Genomic DNA, 10,613 nt, shown 5'->3' on the forward strand with positions numbered 1-10,613 from the left:
GTGTATAGCGAGAATAGGAGAGGGCCTAGAACTGAGCCCTGGGGGACACCAGTGGTGAGAGCACGTGGTGCGGAGACAGCTTCTCGCCACGCCACTTGGTAGGAGTGACCGTTCAGGTAGGACGCAATCCAAGAGTGAGCCGCGCCGGAGATGCCCAGCTCGGAGAGGGTGGAGAGGAGGATTTGATGGTTCACAGTATCAAAGGCAGCAGACAGGTCTAGAAGGACAAGAGCAAAGGAGAGAGAGTTAGGTTTAGCAGTGCGGAGAGCCTCCGTGACACAGAGAAGAGCAGTCTCAGTTGAATGACCAGTCTTAAAACCTGACTGGTTTGGATCAAGAAGGTCATTCTGAGAGAGATAGCAAGAGAGTTGGCTAAAGACATATTGTCCTCTGTCTCTCCAGAGAAAGTCTATCTTCTAATAAGGACATAGTAAGAAGTGCTGTCTTCACAGCTGACGTTAATAAGCTGAAGAAAAGTGTGGAAGTGTCTTTCTTTATAGTAACCCTGTGGAGAATGACCCTTTAGACATCTCTCCTGCGTTATCTACCATTACAGCAGCGTAGGCTGGATGATTTCTGCAGTGGGGTATTTAAGAGGTACCATGGAGGACACAGTCTGGAACTACTGAGGACTTATTTGATGAACATACTCTACTTAGAGTCTGTTTTCCTCTCTTTTGTTCTTTGTATATGTTCTCCATCGTTCTCCTCCACTCTCTTTGGAGCAAGATAAATTACATTAATTAAGTTCTGCTCAAACTCGTTCAAAACGGCAGGAGGATAGTTTTCAAGACAATGGCTTCACTTCCTCATCTCTCCAAACGTTTTCTGTCGGAAGGATCGTTTTCATCAGTTTAGTGATGTTTGTTGCTGTTGCTGTGGACTGCCAAGTTGTGCTAATTGAAAGGCTTTGGCAGACAGGAAACAGCCAAACAGACGGTTTGAAGAGCCCCATCTCTGCTCTCTGCTTTCCTGCTCATCCCAGTCACTGTACTGTGCCCTCTGTCGGTCTGCAGAGGTATGTGCCCTTCAGGTACTGTACACAGGGCAGTGGTCTAACCCCACCTCTGGCTGCAAGCTGCAGCAATAGGCCCAGCTCAATACCCTGTCTCCCTGTGGGTGTGTGAGGGGGCAGGGGTAGTGGAGGAGAATATGTCACTGGGGCTAGTGGCAGTGATGGGGACTTTTAAGCATTTTCTGCTGTACCCTAGAGCTCCATAGCTCGATAGGGCCTCCCTGCGGACCCCTCTAGGATACTATAACCCCCCCCCAACACTCCCTCCTCTATCGCTGCCTCCTACCCTGCCCACGCTCTTCTGACACAGCCCTCTCTGCAGCAGTAAAGTATACTCTACACTACAGCACACTGATAGGATCTCACGACTGACTGCAGTCTACTGGGTGTTGGGGAGCCACAGAGGAGAGATACTGGAGGGGGAAGAGGAGGAGGAGGAGTACGTAGTGGAGGGAGAAAGACAGACAGACAGGCAGGCAGACAGACAGACAGACAGACAGACAGACAGACAGACAGACAGACAGACAGACAGACAGACAGACAGACAGACAGACAGACAGACAGACAGACAGACAGACATACAGACAGACAGACAGGCAGGCAGGCAGGCAGGCAGGCAGGCAGGCAGGCAGACTGACACAGTAGAAGTGAGCCTCAACGAGCCATTAGAGTAATTTAGTGTGCTCTGTGTTAAGGGACAGGGGAGATGGGGATGAGAGAGGCGGGGTTTCATCTTAACTCTCAGGAGGGGAGCCAGATTATGCAGGCTCCTTATGAACAGAACATGACACAAAACTGTTATGTATTTTTTTCTCAAATATTCAACCTATTGTTCAGCGATGGTGATTCCCATCTGTTACAGTCACATCGCTGGAGTGCAGGATGCCATTCCTCAGCATCTAGATTGGATTGACAAAAATAAGTGGCAAACTAAATGAAAGTAAAACTATTGACTGAAATGTAGAAAAGTAAGGAGGAGAAGCGATATGATTAATTATCCCCCCCCCCCCCCGTATGTCTCCACAGTCTCTTTCTATCCTTCTGTCTCTCTCTGGAACCTGTCTGTCTCTCTCTGGGCCCTGTCTGTCTCTCTCTGGGCCCTGTCTGTCTCTCTCTGGGCCCTGTCTGTCTCTCTCTGGGCCCTGTCTGTCTCTCTCTGGGCCCTGTCTGTCTCTCTCTGGGCCCTGTGTCTCTCTCTCTCTGGGCCCTGTATGTCTCTCTCTGGAACCTGTCTGTCTCTCTCTGGGCCCTGTCTGTCTCTCTCTGGGCCCTGTCTCTCTCTCTGCAACTTTTGTCTGTCTCTCTCTGGAACATGTCTGTCTCTCTCTGGGCCCTGTCTGTCTCTCTCTGGGCCCTGTCTGTCTCTCTCTGGGCCCTGTGTCTCTCTCTGCAACTTTTGTCTGTCTCTCTCTGGGCCCTGTCTGTCTCTCTCTGGGCCCTGTCTGTCTCTCTCTGGGCCCTGTCTGTCTCTCTCTGGGCCCTGTATGTCTCTCTCTGGGCCCTGTCTGTCTCTCTCTTGGCCCTGTCTGTCTCTCTCTGGGCCCTGTCTATCTCTCTCTGGGCCCTGTATGTCTCTTTCTGGGCCCTGTCTCTCTCTCTCTCTGGACTTTGTCTCTCTCTGGGCCCTGTCTGTCTCTCTCTCTGGGCCCTGTCTATCTCTCTCTGGGCCCTGTATGTCTCTTTCTGGGCCCTGTCTCTCTCTCTGGACTTTGTCTCTCTCTGGGCCCTGTCTATCTCTCTCTGGGCCCTGTATGTCTCTTTCTGGGCCCTGTCTCTCTCTCTCTCTGGACTTTGTCTCTCTCTGGAACATGTCTGTCTCTCTCTGGAACATGTCTGTCTCTCTCTGGAACCTGTATGTCTCTCGCTGGAACCTGTCTGTCTCTCTCTGGAGCCTGTTAGCTTGAAAAGCATGCATTGTCAACCAAATTTAAATTAATCCCGTTTTTGTGTCCCCCTGAAGGAACAATGGAGGGTCTTTCCTGTGTGTCCTTGTGGGCTGCTGGGGGAGGTTGAAGCAGAGGGAGAGAGGCAGGCCTTCTCCACATCACATCCATTTCTCTATTCACACCACTGATATCAATTACCTGAAAGGCGCTTTCTCAACATTGTCGAAAATTGCATTGCATAATACGCTAAATAAATCATGAATTGAATCCATTTGATTACGAATTCACAAGTCACACATCACATTGCAAAGTGGTGAATAAACCAGAAAACTAATTTGATGAACTATCCACGGTATATGTTTTTTTTTTGGTCCGAGTGTTGCATTTTAATGGAGGCAGACTGTTATGTGAGGATTTGCATGTGAAGTAGTTGCCTGACCATTCATGCCAGCTTACTGGGGCTGTCCCCTGAGCTGGCTCCCCTATGGTCTGTGACTCATGCACCTCCTGTGTCCCTGGTCTACAGAGAGGGGTGAGGGGGTGAGGGGGATAGGAGGGACTCTCACACCCTCCTGCTGGCCACATTGAGCCCATCCTCGGGGTTGACTCTCACCATCACCCATTTTCCCCATGGAGTTCCCTCTACATGGCAGAAATAGCCAAATGGTTACTATTGTGAGGTTGTCTCTGACTGCCACTTGTTAGCTGACTGTGGCTGTTCACTGCTGTCCTTCGTGCTCTGCACTGCCTGCAGATTAATGTTTGCCTGTTGCCATTGTTCAGGCAAAGTTTGTGTTTAATGTACTATTGGGCACCGCTGCTGTTTGAATCTCTCCTTTCACGGCTGTGTGTGTGCACTTGTGTGTGTTTTTTTGTGCGTGTGTGTGTGTATGTGTGTGTGTGTGTGTGTGTGTGTTTGTGCATGTGTGTGTGTGTGTGTGTGCTTGTGTGTTTGTGTGTGTGTGTTTGTGTGTGTGTGTGTGTGTGTGTGTGTGTGTGTGTGCGGGGGGGTATAAAGTAATATTCAGCAGCAGTAGGACAAGAGGTCCTGCTGTTGCAGCTTATATTATCCCAGGCAGCCATTCATTAATTATCTTCCCTCCACAGCCTCTTATCTCTCTTTGTTCCCTCTTTTTGTTGTTGCTTGAAGCACCTTGTTTCACGCTGCTTTAATCCACACTCTTTTCTTCAATCATTTGCTGACGCTGTGGCCTTGGCAAGCTGGGAAGAAAATGAATATACAGAGCTTTGTGTGTGTGTGTGTGTGTGTGTGTGTACGCACGAGTGTGTGTGTGTGGGTAATATTAGGATACATTTTAGTCATTCAACTAAGCAGCACTTAATTTCCTCTTTATATAAAGCATTATCATTATATCATTATCCTGGTTCTCACTGGCATGTGAAATGTATTGAAACGTATGTATTTTGATGTCACTTACCGGGACCCATGGCCACACACACACAAGCTGTATAATAGACATTATAAACTGGGTGGTTTGAACCCTGAATGCTGATTGGCTGAAAATATGACAAAACATGTATTTTTACTGCTCTAATTACGTTGGTAACCAGTTTATAATAGCAATAAGGCACCTCAGGGGTTTGTGTGTCTATGGTCAATATACCATGGCTAAGGGCTGTATCCAGGCACTCCGCGTTGCGTCGAGGTTAAGAACAGCCCTTAGCCGTGGTATATTGGCCATATACTACACCCCCTCCTGCCTTATTGCTTAAGTAGAATATATTCTGAATGCTTTAGAGAGATAAACAGTGTTTCTTCCAGCGTTAGATGATGTGTCGCATCCAGGCGAGAATAGATGGCTGGCTGTCCTCCCATGACTCTTTAACCCAGCCGAGTCTGTATTCCTGCCCACATGATCTAACGTTACATTTATGTCGTGTTTTAGTTGGCCAGAAGTGTTTGGATTTATGACACCAGCAGGCTCCTGGATGAGCTGTTCAACTGTGCCTATACACACACAACACGTCCTCCCTCCCTGGCCTATAGTATAGCTCACTGTAGTGGAGCTAGGCCTGTAGCCTGCTGTCCCAGTGCTGCTGGCCTGCACTGTTGGGTTAAATGGTGCATGGACTCAGTGGATACGAGGCACACCTCCGCTCACTGTCTGGTCACAGACATTTGGTTTTAATGTGGTACCATAACTGTGCCGTTACAGACCACCAGGGAGGGAGAGAACAGTGTCCAGGCTTGACTCCTCATGTCCCCTTTCAACCCTTCCTCTACATCGCAGGCAGTCCTGCCATCCCTTCCTAGTCGCACCCTGTTCTGTTCCCAGTCAGTACACACCTGCTGCATGCCTGGCACTGCCCTGTTATGGGGGCATAGTGGCATAGTCTGGGGCATGGCCAGTCCCCTGTCCCAGAGGTGCCCCCTCAGTCAGCCAGGGCCGCTCCCACGGCCTATGTGGCATTACAGTAATCCTCTAATGGTTTAACCACACACCTATTAATACAACCGTCACTGACAAACACTGGAGTGACAGTGGTGTAGAATGTATGGAAGCCAGAGATGATGTACAGCTAGTGAGGGAGAAAGTTTAGGTACGACAGGCTTTTATAGGAGCTGTTTGGGACAGTGTTGGTGTAATGTTGATATTTGCCCCCATTCTGAGCTGTGTCCCGTCATGAATGGTGTTGTGTCCAGTTTTACTGCCCTGTACATTCCTGTGTCTGTGGGCTTACACAGTTACTACGCCTTCTCACACTCTAATTGTTCCTCTCTGTCCCTCTGTGTACCTCTGTGTCCCTCTCTGTCCCTCTATGTGTCCCTCTCTGTCCCTCTCTGTGTCCCTCTCTGTCTCTCTGTGTCCCTCTCTGTGTCCCTCTCTGTCTCTTTGTGTCCCTCTCTGTCTCTCTGTGTCCCTCTCTGTGTCCCTCTCTGTCTCTTTGTGTCCCTCTCTGTCTCTCTGTGTCCCTCTCTGTCTCTTTGTGTCCCTCTCTGTCCCTCTGTGTCCCTCTGTGTCCCTCTGTGTACCTCTGTGTCCCTCTCTGTCCCTCTATGTGTCCCTCTCTGTCCCTCTCTGTGTCCCTCTCTGTCTCTTTGTGTCCCTCTCTGTCTCTCTGTGTCCCTCTCTGTGTCCCTCTCTGTGTCCCTCTATGTGTCCCTCTGTGTCTCTCTCTGTCCCTCTCTGTCCCTCTGTCCCTCTCTGTGTCCCTCTCTGTGTCCCCCTCTGTCTCTCTCTGTCCCTCTGTGTCCCTCTCTGTGTCCCTCTCTGTGTCCCTCTCTGTCCCTCTCTGTCCCTCTGTGTCCCTCTCTGTCCCTCTCTGTCCCTCTGTGTCCCTCTCTGTCCCTCTCTGTCCCTCTGTGTGTGTGTGTCTCTGTGTCCCTCTATGTCCCTCTGTGTGTGTGTGTCTCTGTGTCCCTCTGTGTCCCTCTCTGTCCCTCTATGTCCCTCTGTGTGTGTGTGTCTCTGTGTCCCTCTGTGTCCCTCTCTGTCCCTCTCTGTCCCACTGTGTCTCTGTGTCCCTCTATGTCCCTCTGTGTGTGTGTGTCTCTGTGTCCCTCTCTGTGTCCCTCTGTGTCCCTCTATGTCCCTCTGTGTGTGTGTGTCTCTGTGTCCTTCTGTGTCCCTCTCTGTCCCTCTCTGTCCCACTGTGTCTCTGTGTCCCTCTATGTCCCTCTGTGTGTGTGTGTCTCTGTGTCCCTCTCTGTGTCCCTCTGTGTCCCTCTATGTCCCTCTGTGTCCCTCTATGTCCCTCTGTGTGTGTGTGTCTCTGTGTCCCTCTGTGTCCCTCTCTGTCCCTCTCTGTCCCACTGTGTCTCTCTCTGTCCCTCTCTGTCCCTCTGTGTGTGTGTGTCTCTGTGTCCCTCTATGTCCCTCTGTGCTCCTGATGGTAGAGTCAAGCGTGGCTCCGTGATTAGCTGGCTGGGGCGGGTGACACATGGCCAGGACTATGCCCGTTGCATTCCCACACCGCTGCTATTCTTACTCCTTTCAAACCTGTTTAACTGCGGATGCCTGGAGTCACATACCAGCGGCTTAGCTTCATAGCACAAAGCACAAGAGTTAAACAGTATAAAACCCTGATCTATCTGCAGCTGCACTAGAGAATCAATGGGTGGAACATAGAAACATGACAGGATGGATGAATTGTCCAGTAGCAGTGTTTGACAGATTCTGCTCCCCAACTCACCACTGTACTGTGTCTCTGGCCACAGCTAGGAGCTGGAGCTGCTGTTTCTGTCACACTGATTCTATGCAGTGTTAGTGGGGCTTTAGGATCAGTAAATCCACATTACTAAGCAGGGGAAAACTGGGCCCTTCCAACAGTAATTAGACAGGGAGCCAGCTCCAAATCCCTTCCTTCAGGAATAGACACAACCATGGCCTCCAGGCTCAGAGTATGGAGATCAGACTGATTGATAGGGGACAGGTGGGGATGTCACCACGACGATGAAGTGTTTGTGTGTGTGTGTATATGCCCTCCTCAGCAGCCCCTTGACTGGGCTATTCTGGCATCATAGAGGACCTCTTGTCTTGTTAGCGAGATGTTAATGGCTCTAATGTCAGGTGAAGGACACAGGCTGCTGTGGCCCTGTCTCTGGCCAGCTCACGGAGGGACAGCCATGCTATCTGCTTAGGGGACAGAGACAGGACTGTTAACTAAAGCACTGTGGAGAATGCTAACACCCGTTAGCAGAACATTTGGCGGTTTGAAAGACGCAGGCCTTGTTTCCTCTCCCTAGACGCCATGTTGGCATCGCCTCTAGTTAACACTTAGGTGAAGAAAGAGGAAATTCACTGTTCAGTGACAACTGTGAAATCATCTGAGATGGAGCTAAAGTGCTAGATTAGGCTGGGCCTGGGCCAGGGGAGAGGAGTGAAGACAGAGAGAGGGAGAAGGAAAAAGTGTTTCATAGCAAATTGGAGTGAATAGATACTGAGAGCCACTGTAATTGTTTTCTCTTTTTGTCTTGTCTCCCGGAAAACCATCATCAACTCCACTGTCTCGCTCCCCCTCTCCACCCCTCTCTCCCCCCTCCACCCCTCTCTCCCCCTCTCCAACCTTCTCTTCCCCTCTCTGGTCCCCCCTGGGGTTGTGTGGTGTTGATATACTCTCTCTACCTTATCATGTATGGTGTTGTGTGGATCCAGATACAGTCTTCTCAGTTCCACCTTGGTCTATATTCCTATACTACCTGATCCCTATGCCCCTATGTGTGGAGGTTCTACAGAGGTATTGATGGGAACAGTGTTCTTGATTAACTGTAGGTGTTTGTATGTCCCTGCCTCCCCATGTCACTCTCTTGACCATGTAGCCTTCTCCCTTTCGTTCATGTTGTCCCTCTCTCTCCCTTCCTCCTCCATCCCCCTGTTTTCCCCCTCTCTCCCTTCCTCCTCCATCCCTCTGTTTTCCCTCTCTCTCTCTCCCTTCCTCCATCCCTCTGTCTTCCCTCTCTCTCTCTCCCTTCCTCCTCCATCCCTCTGTTTCCCCTCCCTCTCCCTTCCTCCATCCCTCTGTTTCCTCTCTCTCTCTCCCTTGCTCCATCCCTCTGTTTTCCCTCTCTCTCTCTCCCTTCCTCCTCCATCCCTCTGTTTCCCCTCTCTCTCCCTTCCTCCATCCCTCTGTTTTCCCTATCTCTCTCCCTTCCTCCTCCATCCCTCTGTTTTCCCTCTCTCTCCCTTCCTCCTCCATCCCTCTGTTTTCCCTCTCTCTCCCTTCCTCCATCCCTCTGTTTTCCCTCTCTCTCTCTCCCTTCCTCCATCCCTCTGTTTTCCCTCTCTCTCCCTTCCTCCTCCATCCCTCTGTTTTCCCTCTCTCTCCCTTCCTCCATCCCTCTGTTTTCCCTCTCTCCCTCTCTCTCCCTTCCTCCTCCATCCCTCTGTTTCCCCTCTCTCCCCCTTCCTCCTCCATCCCTCTGTTTTCTCTCTCTCTCTTCCTCCTCCATCCCTCTCTTTTCTCTCTCTCTTCTTCCTCCATCCCTCTGTTTTCCCTCCCTCTCTCTCCCTTCCTCCATCCCTCTGTTTTCCCTCTCTCTCCCTTCCTCCTCCATCCCTCTGTTTTCCCTCTCTCTCCCTTCCTCCATCCCTCTGTTTTCCCTCTCTCCCTCTCTCTCCCTTCCTCCTCCATCCCTCTGTTTCCCCTCTCTCTCCCTTCCTCCTCCATCCCTCTGTTTTCTCTCTCTCTCTTCCTCCTCCATCCCTCTCTTTTCTCTCTCTCTTCCTCCTCCATCCCTCTGTTTTCCCTCCCTCTCTCTCCCTTCCTCCATCCCTCTGTTTTCCCTCTCTCTCCCTTCCTCCTCCATCCCTCTGTTTTCCCTCTCTCTCTAACTCCTCCATCCCTCTGTTTTCCCTCCCTCTCTCTCCCTTCCTCCATCCCTCTCTCTCCCTTCCTCCTCCATCCCTCTGTTTTCTCTCTCTCTCTTCCTCCTCCATCCCTCTGTTTTCTCTCTACCTTCCTCCTCCATCCCTCTGTTTTCTCTCTCTCTTCCTCCTCCATCCCTCTGTTTTCCCTCTCTCTCAATTCCTCCTCCATTCCTCTGTTTTACTCTCTCTCTTCCTCCTCCATCCCTCTGTTTTCCCTCTCTCTCTCTTCCTCCTCCATCCCTCTGTTTTCTCTCTCTCTTCCTCCTCCATCCCTCTGTTGTCCCTCTCTCTCTCCCTTCCTCCATCCCTCTGTTTTACTCTCTCTCTTCCTCCTCCATCCCTCTGTTTTCCCTCTCTCTCTCTTCCTCCTCCATCCCTCTGTTTTCTCTCTCTCTCTTCCTCCTCCATCCCTCTGTTTTATCTCTCCCTTCCTCCTCCATCCCTCTGTTTTCCCTCTCTCTCCCTTCCTCCATCCCTCTGTTTTCCCTCTCTCTCTCTCCCTTCCTCCATCCCTCTGTTTTCCCTCTCTCTCCCTTCCTCCTCCATCCCTCTGTTTTCTCTCTCTCTCTTCCTCCTCCATCCCTCTGTTTTCTCTCTCCCTTCCTCCTCCATCCCTCTGTTTTCTCTCTCCCTTCCTCCTCCATCCCTCTGTTTTCTCTCTCCCTTCCTCCTCCATCCCTCTGTTTTCCCTCTCTCTCCCTTCCTCCATCCCTCTGTTTTCCTCTCTCTCCCTTCCTCCTCCATCCTTCTGTTCTCACTCTTCCTCCTGCCTCTAGAACCCTTGACTTCCCCCTGGCATTTAGTTGTGGCAGCATTTCTTCTTCTTCTGTTGCCTTGTTGTAATTGATGACTGCGGCCCTTGTTGAGGTGTTGTTGTGCCTGTTGGCCGGGGCCGTTTCTCAAGGGGCTCCTTAAGCCTGGCTTTCCTCTCTGAGTGTCTGTGGCCCCTACTCCCTCCTCTCTCTCCTCCTTTCTTCCTCTCCCTACACCACAAAGCTGCTGCCAGTCCACAGGGCCACACATGTCACATATGTCACCCCTCAGGCCCTGATTTAGAGCCCGGGCCCTGCCTCCTGTACGTCACGGCTTTAACAGCACAGAGCCAGGATAAAAGAGAGGGAGTGGGCAGCCATTCACCAGCCAGCCGGAAAGAGAGAGAGGAGGAAGAGCAAGGAAAGAAAAGGATGGAAAGAAAGCGAGCGCTCTCTTCCTGAAACAATAGGTCCTAGCCCGTCTGACATTTTCAACTGTTAAAAAGTAGTGACTATTCACCCACACAGAGTGGCCTCAGTTCATCAGGCTTTATTAACAGTGTGAATGTGTTAGCTTGGCTGGAGGGGACACTGGAACAGAGCCAGCCAGCCCCACACAACGTCCCCTCTG

The sequence above is a fragment of the Coregonus lavaretus genome (genome assembly GCF_964263955.1).
Source record: "Coregonus lavaretus genome assembly, chromosome: 30".
Taxonomy (NCBI): Eukaryota; Metazoa; Chordata; class Actinopteri; order Salmoniformes; family Salmonidae; genus Coregonus; species Coregonus lavaretus.